This window comes from Lissotriton vulgaris, chromosome 8, assembly GCF_964263255.1.
Source record: "Lissotriton vulgaris chromosome 8, aLisVul1.2, whole genome shotgun sequence".
NCBI lineage: Eukaryota > Metazoa > Chordata > Amphibia > Caudata > Salamandridae > Lissotriton > Lissotriton vulgaris.
Genome location: NC_141696.1, coordinates 1,322,909,204 through 1,322,922,276, shown reverse-complemented (window position 1 = coordinate 1,322,922,276; position 13,073 = coordinate 1,322,909,204). Strand labels below are relative to the sequence as shown.

The following is a 13,073-nucleotide window of genomic DNA, read 5'->3' as shown; positions in this document are numbered from 1 at the left end:
CAGATGAAGTAGCAGAACATGACTGCTACTTGCGTACAGAAGAGGAAACAAAGGGTCGAGTGGACCTTAAAAACACCCCATTGGAAGACCCTGATGGCACTTTGTATGTGGATGGGTCATGTTTTAAATTGCCGAATGGTGATGTGACTACTGCTTATGCTGTTGTGACGTTGAATACTGTTGTTGAGACTGCGAGATTGAATCAGAATTCTGCCCAGGCTGCAGAGCTGATTGCTCTTACTAGAGCATGTGTATTAGCGAAAGGTAAACGTGTGAATGTGTACACCGATAGCCAGTACGCTTTCGGTGTAGCGCATAGCTTTGGACGATTGTGGCGAGAGCGTGGTTTCTTGACGTCGCATGGCACGAAAATACAGCATGGCCAGCTTGTGAATGATCTTTTGGATGCATTGACTTTGCCTGCTCAAGTTGCGATTGTTAAGTGTAGTGCGCATCGTAAAGTGACGGATGATGTTGGTCGTGGTAATTCGTTTGCAGATGAGATTGCTAAGGAGACTGCCCGGAACCTTAGTACTCGAATGTATGTGACGAGTTCGGTTAGGTGGCCTACAGAATCAAGTATGTGTGTAGATACTTTTGAGAGTGTGAAAGCAATTCAGAATGAGGCCACTGAGACTGAAAAGACGAAGTGGAAAGAAAGTACGGGAAAGTTGGATGCGAATGGTTGTTGGATTGATTTGTCGGATCAGAAAAGATGGATGTTGCCTGATGCGTATGTGCTGGCCGTTGTGACAATGGCACATGGGTTAGCACATATTAGCGCGAAAGGTATTTGCAAGTTGTTGGATGATGTGTGGAAGAATGATGGTATTACAAAATGTGCTGAACGTCTGGTGAAGAATTGTATGGTGTGTCTAATGTACAATCCTGGCAAAGGAACTCCAACTCCCCCTGGCAGTTTTGCTCCTCCTTCGTATCCCTTTGAGGTGATCCAATTGGACTTCATCCATATGGAGCGATGCAATAACATGAAATACGTTTTGGTTGTGGTTTGCGCATTCTCCCGATGGATCGAGGCCTATCCCCTCAAAGATAATACTGCTTTGTCTACTGCGAAAATCCTACTGAAGGAATATTTTCCTCGGTATGGAATGCCTAGAGTCGTGTGGTCAGATAACGGAAGTGAGTTCGTTGGAAGTGTGATGAAGAGTGTGTGTAAGGGCCTTGGAATTAATCAGAAATTCCATAGCGCCAATCATCCCCAGTCAGCTGGATTGGTTGAGGGGTACAATGGCACCCTTAAACTAAAGTTAGCGAAGATTCAGGCTACGACTGGTCTTTCGTGGCCTGACGCTTTGCCTCTAGCATTACTGTCAACTAGGGCGACTGTACACTCCCGAATAGGGCTTAGCCCCTATGAAATAGTGTTCGGCCGTCCTGCGAATGTGTGGGGGGTTCCTAGGCCAGGTATATTCGTTGATCTTGAGTATCCGATGTTGATTGACTACTTACATGACTTGACTGCTAAACTGAGGTTAATTCATCAACAGGTTTACGACGCCTTGCCGACGCAGACGGAGGGTCCAGGCCACCAGCTCCAGCCCGGTGATTGGGTAGTTACCCGTAACTTCTCACGCAAGAAGAATCTGGACCCCCGTTTTGTTGGACCTTACCAGGTGCTCCTGGCCACGAGGACTGCCGTTCGTCTTGAGGGGCGGAAAAATTGGGTACATGCTACCCATTGTAAGCGAGTCCCTATTCCTTTGCCGGCAGACCCGTGGGTAAGGAAAGGCATTGCGTCAACAGAAGCAGAGACATTGCCGGCGTTTGTCCCGTTTAGCGACGCACAGCTTGTTGGAGAACACTCAGCGCAGCAGAAAGCCACTGTTGAACATTTGTCAGCTAAAGACTCAAGACCAGAACAACGAACTGATCAGCAGGACGCTGTCTCTTCAACAGATCCTTTGTTCGACGAGCAGACACGTCCCGGGAAACATCGATATTCTTTGCGATCTCACACTAAGGACAAATAAAATTTTCTTGCTTTGCTGTAATTGATAACTGCAATATCCTCGTTTCCCATGATCAACTTTGAACATTCGTATCGTTGAAACTTGTTTTGTACATATATCAAGCTTTTTCCTTGTATCTTTTTCCTTCCACAGCAGAGAATTATTGTGCTAAATAAATACATATTGTGTATTGAGGGCCGTAGGGCCGCGCGCGTACTTCCTTCTGGACAGTAGGTCTTGACGCTAGGTTAAAGGCCGTCGGTTCCTAGGAACTCCTGGGGATTGACTATTGCTGCACGGAACGAAGTGCGTCAAGAAACGTTGCGGACGGTCGTAGGGAATGGCATTCTCGAAGCTAAATGATTTGGAAGGAGCTCAGGCGTATAGAGTCAAACTGCAGAAACTCAGTCGTACTAAATGTGTTGTATTCCAATTGTTTGTATTGTTTTTAACTGCTTCTGCATTCTTGGCGGGTGGGGTGTATTACACTATGTCTCACTTCTTACTTGCTACCCCTACTCCTACTCCTTACCCTAACCTTACTTTTACTACTACTACTGCTTCTCCCCATTCCTTTCATATTTTACCGGAACACGAACAGGCTAGACGTGTAGAATTCCGCAACAATTCCTTTATCCAGCTCCTCCACCAGCATCAGTTAGTGGTTAACACTACTAATTGTTGGGTGTGTGGGTTGATGCCACATACTACGGGTAAGGGAATTCCATATCTGGTGTTACCGTATAGTTCCCAAGGGTCAGCTCGAGCATTCCAAACAATGCTTCGAAGCGCACTGGGTTTCCACCCCACTCCAGAACAACGTTCCCCCAACTCTGGTTCTACCTCGTATCAGTGGGTGCTGTCGATGGCAATAGAGGATATGGAAGATGAGATCCATGATGCTTTTCTCATCCCTAAAGAAGAGGTACAAGCCTATAGGGTCCTGAGTAGAGGGGAATATAGTATGTTCATCAATGAAAAGCAGCTTAAAAGCTCGCCTCCAATATGGGTCGTACCCCACACTGGTAATCTTTGTCTCGTGGGTCGTGGTTCGCAAGCCTCACTTGGAGTAAGTGCTTGCACTGAAAGTTACCTTCTGCCAATGTCCCCGACCCCTGTGTTTCTGGCTGCCAAGGGTACGTACTTCATCTGTCATGATCGTGCATACACATGGTTGCCCGTAGACTTCATGGGCTCATGTTTTGTTGCAAATTTGTTGCCTCCGACGTTCACTGTAGATGCCGATTACCATAAGACTAGAGTTGTACGAGGCGTAATTAGCGAAGAGGATACTGCCGGTCAAGAGGCAGGAGACTTTTTCAAGGGTTTCCTCCCGTTTTGGGGACCTATGGTTAATAGTAGGAACCTGAGACATTTGACTCGAGTGGTAGAATCGACAGCTAATGTTACTGCCAGTGCCCTTGGTAATATCACCACAGAACTTCAGGCGGAGAGACTTATGACGTTGCAAAACCGTATGGTTTTGGATGTCGTTTTGGCAGATCGCGGTGGGGTATGTAAAGTGATCCATTCGAGCTGTTGCATTTTCATTCCAGATAATGCTCCTACTGTCTATCAAGCCATCTCGAAGTTGCATAAGATCTCCGAATCCATACACGTGGATGTAGGGGATTGGACGCTACTTGGTTGGTTTTGGGGCCTGATGTCGACTTGGGGTTGGAAGATTCTGATGATCATCGGGGTTGTAGTAGTGTTCCTGTTCACGTGTTGCCTTTGTGTGCAGTGTGGTCCTGCCTTATGTGGCCTCTGTGCTACAACGTGTATGAGACAACCACCTGTTACCAAGGGGACTCGGTTGGACAGAGCTATGCTACAACGACATCTTGATGGTCTGATGAATATCGAATATGATTCCGACTAGTGCTTGCCTACATGAGGGCAAAAGGAGCGTCTGAGGTTCCGTGACAATTGTAAGTGGTGTTTCCGACTCGTACGAATATGGTCGAGTCTGGTATCTATGAACCGCAAATGACGAGTTTAGTAAGTGTGCGCAGTTTCGCTGTGCTGACTTAAACCGTTCGTTTGTTATGTGGGTTTTTCATCTGTACCCACGGGTTCCATCTTAGATACGGCATCCATTTTGTCTCTTGCCCTCAAGTAGTCAGCGAACGGGCGCTGTCCGCTTCGCGACCCTGGGACTCCCAAGATATTTGCGGAAGACACATGTCTTTTCAAAGTGTCTTTATGACGAGGGGGTTGCTACTGTAAGGCAGGTGGCGCCGCTCGAGGCTCATCTTGCCGCACGGACTTATTGTCTCAGCCGTGCATCTCATTAGGCACGTCCCTTTGATGCCTGTATCTCGTGTTTCCCGACACCTCCCCTTTTACACCCTTTCCGATCTCCCCACTGTCTCCGTCTTCCTCTGCACCTGTCTTCGTTCCTGTTTCGATCTACTTGATTGCTGATTGGAATTTGCTAATGGTGGGAAGATGGGTTTTTTACAGTTGGGAACCGCCAAATGTTTCCGCAGTTATGTTCCGGACCTTATGTGTTTCAAACCGACCAAAGCGACCCCTCTGGGAGCTAGATGTGGGAACTGAGTTGTAAACCTTTGTGTTCAATGTTAGCCTATGGGTAAAAACTGTATAAAAGGAGCGATCCACAGAACCAATTTGAAGCAGTCTCCCCGAACTACACTCGATGTACTTCCTGTGACTTCTGTGTTCCCTGCAGTAAATAAATCTTGACTCTTTGACGCCGAAGGAAGTGTCCCGTGTCTCTGTGACTTGTACGCCGGAACAGGTTACCCACGAAGGTTTCAGGTGTTGTGCCCTGGCACCGCTGGGTCCAAAAGAACCCAGTCCTTCAGAAGCAAGACCTACAAGAAGATGGTTTTTTAATAAACTTAAACCTCCTCGACCAACAATGGTGTACAGATATTGATGAAAAGATAGAGCAATTTTTCACACAGAATAGAGGTACAGCCCCTTTAAATATAATCTGGGATGCAATTAAAGCCACTCTGCGTGGAATCTAAAGAAATTCCCAAGCGGAAGGCAAGAAGGGAGGAGAAAACCAAACTCCAAAATGAACTCTCAGGCAACCCAAGAGCACTATAGGGTCAGATCTACGATCTCTGGGCATAAACTCTCCGAGGCGAAGTGCAAGATGAAGGATTTCTATTATGATTTAGGTGAGATAAATAGTAACCTTTATGCACAAAAGATATATGAGGAGAGTGAGTATGCAGGAAAGCTCCTGGCCTGGCAATCTAAAGAAAAGCAGGTCCGCAATAGAATAGACCAGTTAACAGACCCTATCACTAAAATACAAGCTAAGACCACCACTTCCTTCGGTGAGCTGTTTCTTAAACACTATGAGAGGTTATACCAAGCGACTGAGGGGGCTACACCAGACTCTATCATGGAATTCCTACAGCCACTTGAAATACCTAAAATAGATGCTGAGGGTAAGAATTATCTTATACGGGATTTCACACTACTAGAATTAGATGAGGTGATAGAGTCCTTCCCCAATGGCAAGGCCAATGGTGAGGATGGCCTCCCTATCGATTTTTTTTTTAAATTTGGGGAACTTTACGTAAAGAACTTTTGATATTAGTTAATCACCTACTCCAAGGAAGTCCCCCACCGGATTCCTTTCATACAGCGGTAGTGGTTAGTATTTTAAAAAAAGGAAAGGACAAGGAAAATATAAATTCATACCGACCGATTATCTTCCTGAATACAGATTATATAATTTTTAAAAAACTTTTAGCAAACCAATTAAATAAAATAGTAGGATTACTGGTAGCCCATGATCAGTGTGGTTTTATTGCAGGCAGGCATCTCCATTCCAACACTACATTTTTATTGGAGGCACTAGATTATTTTAAAACTAATAAGGTGAAGGCTCAAATTTGATTTTTAGACACGGAGAAAGCCTTCGATCTAGTGTCTTGGGACTGCCTGTTTGCAATTTTACGTAGTTTTAATTTTCCGAATGTTTTTATTTCATTTCTAGGACAATTGTATATGAATTTTAGGGCACAGATTATCGTCAATAATACTAACATTGGGTCCTGTCAGGTCACTAGAGGCACGCAACAAGGATGCCCCTTGTCGCCAATTTTATTCGCACTATTTATCGAACCTCTGGCGATCGCCATCAGGAATATCAAGACTGACACTGCCCCAGTATTAGGAATGACAAATATAAAATTATATGCGGATGATATCGCCCTTTTCATAGACTCTAAACTCTCAAGTCAACTGAAGATTTTAAAAATCTTCTCTGACTTTCAAAAGCTAGGGGGTTATAAAATTATTGTAAACAAAACGGAAATTATTCTAGCTAACTACACTGTAGACACTTTAGCTCCAGAATTCAGGCGGACATACAATATGGATCCAAAGAGATATCTTGGAATATTTATATCGGATAGTCTAGATGACCTTTTGTCACTAAATTTTTTACCTCTATTAAAAAAGGTGGGCTCACTTTTAGATCGCTGGAATTTACTACCCCTGTCAGTATCGAGACCACATAGCTGCACCAATGGTCCTGACCAGTGTAGATCGAGCGGGGGGGGGCATTTTACTGTATTTTATTGAATCAAACTGTATTTTTTATACTGTAATGATTTTAAGTAATCGCACAGTTCATTAATAAACTCATCAGGAACCAGTGAACAACAACAAAACTCACTCCTACTTGCATTGATAGGGGGATAAGGAATGTCTCTACATAATCAAAGTCAGTCAACAGATCTAAATGTACTAGCAGATAGAAATTGACATCTTCCAAAATATGTACAGCATCACAATGTAATTAGAGAGTCAACGTCTGAGTTGTGCAGTGAACACCGAGTATAGACTAATCTGAAACCAAGTTTGGTCAAGTTTGTGCTTTATAAAATAATAAATACTGAGCTCCACTATGTGGCCCTCTTTCCACATAATGAATGCTCTACAGGCCATCCTCTTGATAATAGGAAATCAACACCATTTGAGCCACAACCCACAAGCCACTGAGAACCTGAATAGCAGCAGCCATTTTGGATGTAGAAATGGCTGGCCACCACTCACAGCTTTCATTATTACCCCGCTAATTCAACCTTTTAAATACATTGATTGCCAATCTAAATAATGAACGACTCATGAAAAAGGGGGCCTGGAACGTTAGAGATGAGGGAAACATTGTTATTGGACTACTAACTGGGCTGCATTATGGCCAGTAAAATTGGTGAAGCAAGGAAAAATGGTGGTAGTCCCAGGGAAACACCTTTCCACCTAGTGAAGGCACAGGCTACATGTCTGGATGCCTGCATCTTACAATGTTTAGCCTGCGTGTGAATTCTTACTCAAACTGCCTAACTATCAACTGCCACTGGAAATGTAACACACCTAACTGATTTGCGTTGTACATGGTCTTGTGTAAAGTGCTCTGACACCCATCAGGTGTACTTTGAGCCCTATAAAACTCCAAAATAAATACAACAATAAAACAAAAAAAGAACTGAAATCCTTGCTTCGATCATATCCACCAAAATAACACAAGCTACTCACTCAACCCTGAGGAGTACTAAGTTCAGTTATTGAGACACAGATTACTGGGGAAGATTTTGAGTCGTGAACCATTTTCTGCCCTTCTCGAACACCAAGCAAAATGGGGAAGACTGGCTGTTTCAAAGAGATAACCGAGCAGTAAAAAGATGCTTTTTGTGCTTACTCTTATGACCTAAAATTAGTATATAACAGGATTTCATATCCAGTACTCATGTTATACAAGAAAGACAATTATTCAAAGTAAAGGGAAGCATTACAACTTAAGGAGTCTGAATACATTTACACAAGTGCAGACTTATTTGGACTATTATCTGGACTTGAGAATCATTATAAAAAATCTGGGACTCATTTACAAGAGGCCTGCACCGCCGGAGTGTCAGGCCTCTCAATCATTTCTATGACGTGATGTAAAGCCACCCTGTATGGCTTTGCATGGCCTTACTCTACGTCAAGGAGGTATTCCATGAGCAATGCAACAGGTTTTCCCACGCAGCACCCATGGGTTTTGACAAATCCCCAGATTGACAAGGATCTGTAAACCTGGGAATGCATAAAAACTGTGCGCCTCCCCAGGGGAGGCATAACCAGGAGCAATACCTAGATTTCTCCTAGTAAATTCAAGCCTAGAGGCAGCACGTGGGAAACATCCTTTACAACACGGTGTTTACACCGCGCGATCTTTACGACGCAGCCATTACAACGCAAGTCATTACTACGACTTGCGCTGGATGGCGCTCTTGATTAAGGAATAGTTTGATTTTCTATTCCAACACCTTCCCTACTGTTACGTGGGCTGGAGTTGGAATAGAAAATTAAATTAATCCTCAATCCAGCGCCCTCCAACGCAAGTCGTTGTAACGACTTGCGTTGTGAAAACCGCGTTGTAAAGTACTGCGATCAAAATGATCGTGTTGTACTTACGTACATCCCAGCACGCATGCGCTGCTCTGCGAGGCATGCTGGAATCGATGTGGAGTTTGAACACACGCCCACCGTTTTTCATTGGTTGAATGGTCTGCCTCTATTAATTCCATATTTTACCTTTGTGAATAGAGTACATTTGTCCAGCCTTGTGGCTGTTTTGTTCCTGCCCTGCAGACTGCCCCTGCTATATAGATCCTTTTGATATGGGCCATGAGTTTTGGTACGCTCACTAATTTTTCTTTTGCTTCGTCTTGTTTTGAAACATTCCATTTAGTTCCGAGCTCTGCTGCTATCGGTCTGTGTTTACTTTGCTCCCACCCCCTCTCGCTGTCCATGTTCACTTTGTTCCCACCGTAGTTTGTGTTGCCTTTTTTGCCCTCCTCTCGTTGTCCATGTTATCTTTACTCCTGCCCCCTCCTGTTGTCCATGTTGTATTTATTCCCATCCCCTCCTGTTGTCCATGTTGTCTTTCTTCCCACCCCCTCCCATTGCCTATGTTGTCTCTACTCCCGCCCCCCTGCCGCCATAGTTCATGTTGACTTTCAAACAAGCTTATATGGAATTCTGTTCCATTTTTCTGCTTGTTTTTAGAAGTTACCATTTACTATTACTATGAACCAATACCTATTCAGGAGATTATCTATTTGTAGTTGGTAGAGACCTCATTACACCAACACGTCCCTGTCTTTACACGACTTTCTGCTGATCCAGCAACACGTGGCTTGACTAGAGTCCGGTTGCGCAAAGGAGCCTTTTCTCCTCTCCTCCACCAAGGTAATGATCTGATGGATGTGAGTGATGGTGTGTAACGTAGTCAGAGGGTTCAGGTCAAGGGAGACATGCTCTTGAACCTATAGGCCTAGTTAGTCCTTCAGCATGCTCATTCAGATCACACTTCTTGGTAGTCGGAGATGACAGATACGGAAAGCCTTTGCTACTGAGCCTTTTAAGGCTTAAGAAAAAATATGAGTTAAGGGAGCTGATAAAACCAAGAAGCAGGTATCATACTCTGGGGAAGACAGAATACAGCTTCGATTTACAATGATGGATCTATCTGTTCTCATGTTTTTGCTGCTTGGAATCGCAATACTACAACCTTACATGCTTAGTCCCCAGATGGAAGAATATAATTGCACCACTCTCCAAACTGATATTATGGACAAATGTGTTAGCTGCTCATTTACCTGTAGGGTACACTGTCACGGGCAGTCCAAATATCTGTGCCTTCAGATACTCATCAACATCTCCAATTCTGGTCAGAAAGATATTTTACATTATAATGTAGAAGCTGCTCAGAAAAACCCAAAATGTTTGTACATTCCCAAGTGCCAGTGTAACAAGAATGATTTGCTTAACATCACCCTAGACATAAAAATATTGACAACCATGTTTAATCTGACATAAAAGAAAAATTACACACTGGTGTCCAAAATGTTTAAAGGGAATGATGACCATTACCACTACTGGTGCTAGCCAATGCACTATTGGTGCCAGACATTATTTTTCCTGTTAACACTACTCCAGACCTTTCGGTATTTTGTCAGTCTCTCTTCATCATGCACCCTCATCTATCATCTTCTCTCTTCCCAATATTCTCCCTGTTTCTGCTTTGTTTCCCTCCCTCATTTCTCGCTCTCCTTTTTCATCTGGGCACCTTCCTCTCTCATCACCTCTTTCTTCTTTATCTGGCTGCCCACTTCACTCTGTTGCGTCCTATCAAGTTTCTCACTGTTTGTTCCAAGGTTTGCGCTCCTCTCTGGTCTCTGGCTTCACTCTTCCCTATCTTTGTATCTCCCTATACTCTCATTGCCTCTTTAAACTCACCCCATTTTCAATCTAGACTGTCCTTTCTATCCTCTCTCTAACTTCCCTCAGAGACAATTAGCATTGGCAATGAGGACAAATGCATAGGACCCGCACCTACCAACGCCCTAGAGAAGTGAGTGGCACACTTGTAATTCCTGCCTTAATAACAATGCAAAAAACCTGGGGGGCATATTAACAAGCACAAGCGATTTTAACGCTAAACGCGCTTAGCGCGTTTTTGATAACCGCCGTGTATCATTGGTTTACATCGCTGTGCTAGCGGCATATTTACAACACTTAGCTCACAGGCGATGTCAATTCCAGCGATACAGGGCGATAATCATCATTAGCATGTGAAATCCGGCGATGATTTCACACCCTAATGCAAAGCTTGTGAATATGGAAGTGTGGACTTATTCTGTCAATCCACCTCCCAATAAAAATATAGCTAAGTCAGGATTTTACCTGACATTAGATCACAGCGATAATCGCTTGACCCACGTTGTTAATAGGACGATGTTGCTTTTGGCAATGGATTCTATGTGGATTCGGTGAGGAACCCCTACTTTGCATGTCATTAGCGATATATATCGCTGACATGCGAAGTACAAAAAAAATGGAGCTACCTCAAGGAAACTCATGCTACAGCTTGTTTGCGAGACATTGTTAAAAGTGAGTTAAAAAAAATCGCCACTTTTCCGGCGCTATGTGCCAGAAAAGCGGCGTTAGGTCTCTTGATAATTTGCCCATGTGTTTGCTGTAATTTCACAGCAAAGGATGCTTAATAGAAACACAGGTTTGCATTTTGGAAGAGTTTGCACCAGGGTAAAATCATTCAAAACGACAGCGAGAAGGGCAAACTCTTGCACAGGTATTTACTTTCCGTGCAAAAGCTCTTTTATACTTGAAAAGTACCCTTTTCTCAGCGTTTTGTGCTGCTTGTGCCACTTTTTTAATTGATTTTATTTTTTTATTTTTATTTAATGTAATTTTATATAGCGTGAACATTACCTGAAGGTGTCAGAGCGCTATACATAAGAACCTGTTGCAAAACATAAGGATTTAGGATTACATGCGTTACATAAAAGATACAAACAGAAAAAATTGCAAATGTATAGGATGTAAAGTCGCACAAGGAAGAAATACAAACAGAAAGAAAATTGCAAATGTACAAATGGTAAAGTCACTCAAGGAGAGAGATACAAATGGATATACTCTAAGAGTCACATAGGAATGGTAGAAAGTACAAAGGTCTACTGCATATACTAGTGATTAGAGTTCTCTAAATACATAGGGAAGGGATACAAATGGATATACTCTAAGCGTCACATAGGAATGGTAGAGGGGACGAAGGTCTACTGCATATACTTGTGATTAGAGTTATCTCTATATACGTAGGGAAGGGATACGAATGGATATACTCTAAGAGTCACTTAGAAATGGTAGAGAGTACAAAGGTCTACTGCATATACTAGTGATTAGAGTTATCTCTATATACATATATACACATAGTAGATTTTCTCAGGTTAAGACCAAGAAAAAAAAAAGCAGAGTTCCATTAAGTGGGGTCGGAGTGCAAACACCCATAGTTTTTGATACACGGTCAGAACTGCTAAGATAGCCACTGCACTGAAAGGGTATGCTTCATTACAAATCCTGTGTTAGATACCATATACTAAGCTCTGCATCATGGTGCAAACATTTTCATTGTGCAAGACAGCGTGTTTGTGCATTAGGGGAGGAGGATTGAGAAGAAGCAGCCCATTTTTATTAGCTTGCGCCTAGAAACAGCATGCAATATTCCATCAATATTCCATCTGTGAATTTTGAACACACCCACCACACGCCCACCACTTTTTATTGTTTGCTCGGTCTACCTTTACTATTTCCGTAGTTTTTGTTGGTGAATAGTCTACATGTGTCCCACTGTGTGGCTCTTTTATTCCCGTCCTGCCAAATGCCCCATCTACATGGATCCTTTAAGTATGAGCCATATGTTTTCTTTAACTGCACCACTTTTTCTTTCCACCCTCTCCTCTCCTCACCTCTGGCTGGCACACAGCACGGCTTGTTCTATGTTTACAGTGAGATAATGTGCTTTCCAACATGTCTGTGTTCTCGTACAAATACCACCTATGGAGTATTTTTATTCCACGGTATTCTCCATTCTCCTTGAATAATCATGGACTTCAGATTTTCAATCGTTGGGTACCTCAAATGCTCTCTTTTCTACTTATTGTATATCTGTCAGCTTTGGTAACATAGCTTAAAAACATTGCCAAAGCCAATAGCTCTGCCTAAGCACTTATAAGGTCCCAAAGGCAAGACCTAATCGCTCTGCAAATCATTGTTTTTCCTCTTTCTATGTATTCCTGCAGAAACAGCACACATAGAAACGGGAAAACTCCTCCACTGATTGCTTTTGTGCAGGAAGGCATCTCTTCCTGCACAAAAACATTTGTGCCAACAACGCAGACAGTTGTGCACCATGGTGCAAGTTTGTCTGCGTTGGCGCTAGGCACCTATTTGTCCGCTGGCAGAAAGGAATGTGCCATGTTTCATTAAGATGGTGCACTATTGCCCTTTCCCTTTGACACAGGGCAAAGCAGCAAGAAGTCTCGCGGCGCTGCACTTCACCAAAATGTTGTAAATGAGGCCGCCACAGTTTGGGAAAAGTCAGTTCACAGGTTTTCTGTGTAATTACTGGTGTCCGGAAATGTGAATGCAATATTTCTTCTGCATTGGTGCAAATGAATGTAGCGTGAGCTTTCTAGCACAGCTGCCCATTTGGAAACCGGCTGAATTAAGAATCGTACATTTGGCTGAAATACTTGAAAGCTG

At 43.3% G+C, this 13,073-nt stretch overlaps 1 protein-coding gene and 1 pseudogene across 1 annotated transcript in view; one reads left to right on the top strand and one right to left on the bottom strand.

Annotated features, from left to right (window-relative positions):
- Positions 1–13,073, bottom strand: part of PDGFD (platelet derived growth factor D) — a 1,094,719-nt gene that overhangs the window by 929,881 nt on the left and 151,765 nt on the right. The window lies entirely within an intron of this gene.
- On the top strand, positions 9,300–9,830 carry LOC147698673 (calcium-activated potassium channel subunit beta-3 pseudogene; annotated as a pseudogene).